This window comes from Mustela lutreola, chromosome 17 (assembly GCF_030435805.1).
Source record: "Mustela lutreola isolate mMusLut2 chromosome 17, mMusLut2.pri, whole genome shotgun sequence".
In the NCBI taxonomy this organism is placed as follows: Eukaryota; Metazoa; Chordata; class Mammalia; order Carnivora; family Mustelidae; genus Mustela; species Mustela lutreola.
In genome coordinates this window covers 22,549,745-22,555,772 of record NC_081306.1, presented here as the reverse complement: position 1 = coordinate 22,555,772, position 6,028 = coordinate 22,549,745, and positions in this window count along the sequence as shown.

Below are 6,028 nucleotides of genomic sequence, written 5' to 3'. Positions count from 1 at the left end.
GTGACCCGCGAGGCCTGCGCACTTGAGGCACAACGGCGGCCGCGCGGGGTCATGCGCGCGGGGGCCTTCTGGGAGTTGTAGTGCCGCGCCCCAGTGCCGTCTGGGGCGGAGGGTGCTCCACCGCCGCTCAGGTGACCAGCGGGGACCGGGTCCCCGAGAACGGAGAATGGAGCCAGGATCCGCGAGGACTGGACAGGAGGAAGGGGGAGGAAGGCGGGCAGGCTGTCCCTCCCGGAGCAGGTGGCGGCGCGGGAGGAACGACCGGTCGCAGGCGGGTCCTCCACCGTCCGGGCAGGTCCGCTGCGTGCGGACCCCGTGCGCGGTCTCGGCATCTGCCTGCACGTTACCGACAAGCGGGAAGGGGAAGAAATCATGTCTTCTATAATCATGTAGGATTTTGGAAGCCCCGCGGATGCTCCCCGGAGCCCAGGACAGGCTGAGCACCGCCTGGGCCTCCCGGGGCTTGTGCTGACGAGGACGCGCGGCTCTGGGGCATGGCGTCCCTCACCACCCGGCAATTGCACACACCCTGCTAGGCGGCTGTGCTCCGCCGCGAAGGGCCAGGACCGCCCTCCGTGATGGGGTTGAAGGGACAGGACAGCTGAAGGCTCCCGGCGGCTCCGGCCTCGCTTGGACGACTGGCAGACCTTGGGCGTGCACTGGGCTGGGTGGGGGGATTGCCCGGTTCCCTGCCCAAGGTGAACATTGTCTTGGGGTCACCGCAGGAAAAGTCCTTGTTCTCAGGAGACACGGGGCTTATGCGGGGGGATGGGCTGGGACGGGGCACCTCCACCATCATGGGGACGGGAGCCAGCGACAGAGGGGACCAGATGTGGCCGGGTGCTGACGCGGTCAGGCTAGGCCCAACCTGTATGACCACAATGTGTTCGTCTTGCAACTTCTGTTTTTAGGTATGAAACTTGTCAAAAGAAAATAGTTTATGGGGTGTTTCAGAGGCTCTGAGGCTGAGAAAGGAATAGAGCCCCTCCCCCCACATAACTCGAAATCAGAACGAAAACCAGAATAAGAGAAGTGGGACAGGGTTTTGAATTTTCCCTACAATGACTGTGCAATGCTCTTTTGGAAATTCCGAGAACAACGTTCTTTCCAAAAAGGGTGTTTTCTCATTCGTGTCATCTGGCTTTATCCTCTCAAGTGATGGACCGGGGCAGTGTGACGGCCCCCAGTTGTGGCCTGGCACACCAGCTGTGAGGCTCAGGTGGGCTGGGGCTGGGCATGGATGCCCGACTGGACTGGAGAAGGGGTTCCTGCTGGAGGTCGGGGGGCATCTCTGTGGCCAGTCCCGAAGGCCAAAACTGTCAGACAGATGAGGGGTCTGACTGCACTTGTGGGGGCTGAGTGGTCCTTCTGGAGGATAAACAGCTTCTCACCAGGCCCCAGACTCTGTAGCATGAGAAGGGCACCTCAGGGTCATGCTGTCCTTACCTGGAAACACAACAGGCTCAGGTCATTGATAGGGTTTGATGGACCACAGGTGGTCAGGCTTCAGAATGCAAGGTTGGGCAGGGAGGGGGGAAACTGACCCTGTGGGGATGGCCAATTGCTCGAGTTTTGTGTTCAGACTGCCCTGCTTCAAACCGTGCATGGCTTCCCTTGTCTTGCTGGACAGACCAAATTCTCAGTGACCAGAGCTCTCCCTGAAGCTGTCTCAGCCCTGACTCCAAGCCCTTCCCCAGCCCACTCTGTCCTCCTGGAATCCCACTCCCCACAAAGCTTCCTGAGTATGAATGTGGCTTGCTGTCTCTGCCCTATTCCTGCGGCTTTAGGGTCTGTGGACTTGTAGGGGAATGCTGCTATGAATGGTGGGCCATCCTGGGTACCCCAGGTGTTAAAAGTACCCACAAGAAGGGGAGGGCCCGGAAATAGTACCCTGTGTGGTCTTTTTATGCTGGGGACCCTGCTGTCCCTTAAGAAAGAGATTACCAGTGTTCCCTAAAGCAGCATGTCATCCCAAGACCTCCGGAGAAAGTCCCAGGGGCCCAGGAAAGAAGAGCCCGAGATGGTCCCTAAAGGTGCATGTGCCCTGGGGAAGTGCAAGGGGAAGCCAAAGTCAGGGATTCAGGGAGCACCCATGGAGCCACCCAGGGGGATTTCGGTCCTAGAATGCCTCCTCTTGATCTTGACTCATGGGGAGGCAGCCACCTCGTCTGAACACCTCACAGCCCCTGATGGCTGGGACCACAGCTCTGCAGAGATGGGAGTGCCCTAGAAGACCCAGGAAGTCCTTATTTGGATAGAGCACTTCCCTCAAGGAGCAGCTTCAGGGCTGAGAGGCCAGGCCAGTCTGGCTGGCGAGGGTGACGTGGGGGAGGGGCTCCTGGGTGGCTCAGTCAGTTAAGCCTGAGATCTGACCATTGGTTTCAGCTCAGGTCATTATCTCAGTGTAGGGGATTGAGTGTCGCTCTCGGCCCGCAGGAACGACACGGAGACACGCGTGGAGGCAAACTTCTTTAATGGCTTCTTTTATCTTCTTCCCCCTCTGGCGCAGCACAGCACACAGCTCCCGCTCGGGCGCCGCCGCCACCTCCACCGCCGCCACCTCCAGGGCCGCGCGCCGCCCCTCGGCGCCCGCCACCGCTGCCGCTGCCTAACCGGAACTGCGCCGCCGCCATGGTCCGGGCTGCGGCCCCCTCAGGCCAGCCGGCATGGCGCGGCGTGGCCTGGCTCCCCGCGGGCCCGCCCCTCTACAAGTCCATTCAAGCATATATACACCGGCAGCTTAGCCCGCCTAGCCAATCACCGCAGTGCTCATGCACCTCCCGCGTGAGTGGACCTAAATGAACAGCCAATCATATTCAGTCCCTTACAGCTCTTATAGTAGGCCTCCTGTACTGGCTCCCGACATCTCCCCCTTTTTTATTTATTTATAATGGCTGAGATCGTGCCTGTCTTAGGTTGCCAATCCTCAGCACACATGCTTACCCGTCATCGGGTACTCTCCCTGGTCGAAGAGCCCCTGTCTTAGGTTGCTATGGTGTGGGATCAGTCTTACCCGTCTTTGACTACCGATCTAGCATACTTAGCCATATCTGGGGGGAGGTACCAGCCTCAGGAACCATCATGGCTTGAACCATGAGGTGTTATTGTCATTGATTGCGACGGACACGGCCACACACCCAACGTAACATCAGTATGTTAGCTGTGATTAAGAGAACAGCCATGGCACCAAGTCCGGCCCACTGTTTGAGGAACGAAACAGATTGCTGTAACATTTTTTTTCCACTCACTAACAGGTGCAATAGTTACTTTGGTAGAATATATGGATATAATTTGAGCTCGTAATTGCCTAGTTAAATATTGAAATTGACGGTTCCAGGTACCATTAAGCATATTTCCTAATTGTCTAGAGAGGTTAGCTGCTAAGGATAAGTTGTTATGAGCTATAGGGGTGATACAAAGTCCAGCCATATTATGTATGCATCCTATTGACACAATTGACTCTAGGATATCAAGTTGTTCCTGTACAAAATCAACCCTTTGGTTCACAATAAGGATCCCAGCATGCAAATGTCCATTAATTTGTTCTTGCGTAGCCAATGCTTCAGCGACCATTCCTGTGACGTTGTTGAGTGCAGCTGCTGTCTGTACTGAGGTTGTCAACGCTACCGCGGCAGCAGTAGCAGTGGCGGCGGATGCTGCGATAGCTGCAATAATGGCTGCTGTTATTCCAAAGTCTCGTTTATGTCGAAGCAGCACCAGCAGGTTGTCGGGGTTCACCTGTACTGGCATTGGGATATACATCGGTATCTTGGCTATTACTGCCGAGTCTCCCACCGTGGCGTTCCAACATTCTGATAGCAGACAATTCTGGGACTCACAAGAGAGACTAGATGACTTGTTAGTAGAAGCATTAAAAACTATGAAGAGAAAGGGAGCTCTAACACAGATGGGCATTGGTGAGTAACTTATGTGCTTAGCTGAGGTGCAATTGCAAGTAACATTTGTTTCAAATCGAGAGCCTACGTGATAGTTGTACGTACAGTTACGCCATGTAGACCCATTAATAAAGTGAAGGCTTTCCAAGCCTGTACATGCCTGTGCAGCATTGCAGAACAGCCACCTATCTAGAAGGTGAGCTGACGCGCCTTGCGCCGGGTCTTGGTAGGTGTAATTATAGCCAAAAAAGGTGGAGTTAGAGTAAGTGGGGATTTTAGGACTGAATGAGAATCCTGTTCCCACCCAAACTCCTGAGAGGCTACTATGGCAGCCACTCGTGGGGTGCAGCTCGCACAATAGCAGGCCTTGGTGCAGCAAGGTTTATACGGAGGAGGCCCCTCGTAAGGTGGCGCTGTTGGAGCTGAGCGCGTGGGCATTGTAACTGCGCCATAGCTCCTTCTTTAGCTTTTAATTTCAGCTGCGCCATAACTTCCCCCTGCATTTTGAGCTGCGCCATAGCCTTCTTTAGCTTTTCCTCCTTTTTTGCAAGCTCCTTTTGCATCTTGCTCACCTTTTGGCTTTTGGGCGATTTCCCTCCTCTGCTCCTTTCCAAAAACCAGGGAGCCGTTTGTCCCACTTCTCTCAAAAACAAACAAGGTGTTTTATTTTTTAAAGGAGTACCAATTGCTTTAAGGATATCAGAAAGTGGCCCCAGCATTTTATATGTGGCCATCTCGTTTCCCATCCCGGAAAGCTTTACTCTCGTCCTTATCCTAGGAACTTTGCAGCCATCTTGTTTCCCATCCCGGAAAGCTTTCTATGCTCGTCCTCAACTTGAGGAACTTTCCCTGTCACTAGACAGAAATAGGTGCACTCTTTACCTGATCGTTGCCTAACTCCGCGCGTCTCTTCTGCACGAGTTCCCGGGTTTCGGCACCACTTGTCGCTCTCGGCCCGCAGGAACGACACGGAGACACGCGTGGAGGCAAACTTCTTTAATGGCTTCTTTTATCTTCTTCCCCCTCTGGCGCAGCACAGCACGCAGCTCCCGCTCGGGCGCCGCCGCCACCTCCACCGCCGCCACCTCCAGGGCCGCGCGCCGCCCCTCGGCGCCCGCCACCGCTGCCGCTGCCTAACCGGAACTGCGCCGCCGCCATGGTCCTGGCTGCGGCCCCCTCAGGCCAGCCGGCACGGCGCGGCGTGGCCTGGCTCCCCGCGGGCCCGCCCCTCTACAAGTCCATTCAAGCATATATACACCGGCAGCTTAGCCCGCCTAGCCAATCACCACAGTGCTCATGCACCTCCCGCGTGAGTGGACCTAAATGAACAGCCAATCATATTCAGTCCCTTACAGCTCTTATAGTAGGCCTCCTGTACTGGCTCCCGACAATTGAGTGCCCCCCACCCCCAATGCATGGGGTGCTCTGCGGTGAGTCAGCTCGGTGAGTCAGCTCAGGAGTCAGTTTCTCCCTCAGCCCTTCCCCAAGCTCTCATGCATGCGCACATGCATGCTCTCTCCCAAACAAATGCATAATAAATCTTTAAAAAAACAAAATTGGGGGAGTTCTCAGGGCATATGCCTGGCTCAGCTGGTGCAGTGTGGGACTCTTGATCCCGAGGTCGTGAGCTGAAGCCCCACATTGGGTGTGGAGATTAGTTAAAAATAAAATCTTTTAAAAATAAAAAAATAAAGCAAGGAGAGTTCTAAGAACCGAGGCTGTTTCTGAACTCGGTGATTCCTTGCCTCTCCCAGCCGTGGTGCCCCCCTTTGCCCGAGCACCCTCTCCTGTCTTCATGGCCTCCTTCCTGATTGTGTGAGCTTGTGTTTGGTTCTCCCATGAGAATCCCCTATACCGTAGGGGTTCGTTTTCATCACACTGAAACGGAAGGCCCTTCTGTCGGTGCCTGATCTTCTAGGGGCCTCGCTTCAGAATTGCAAAAATAAACATTGGCAGGCAGATATCTAGCTGACACCGGCAGGGGTGGGGTGGGAACGAAGAGGGAGGCAGCTCCTCTGCAAACCGGTCTTTCTTCGAAAGTTCAGACATGAGTTCCCCACGAGACCCAGAAATTCAAGCCCCAGGCCCCCGCTCAAGGGAAACAGGAACCCATGAATGCACAAGGACTCATG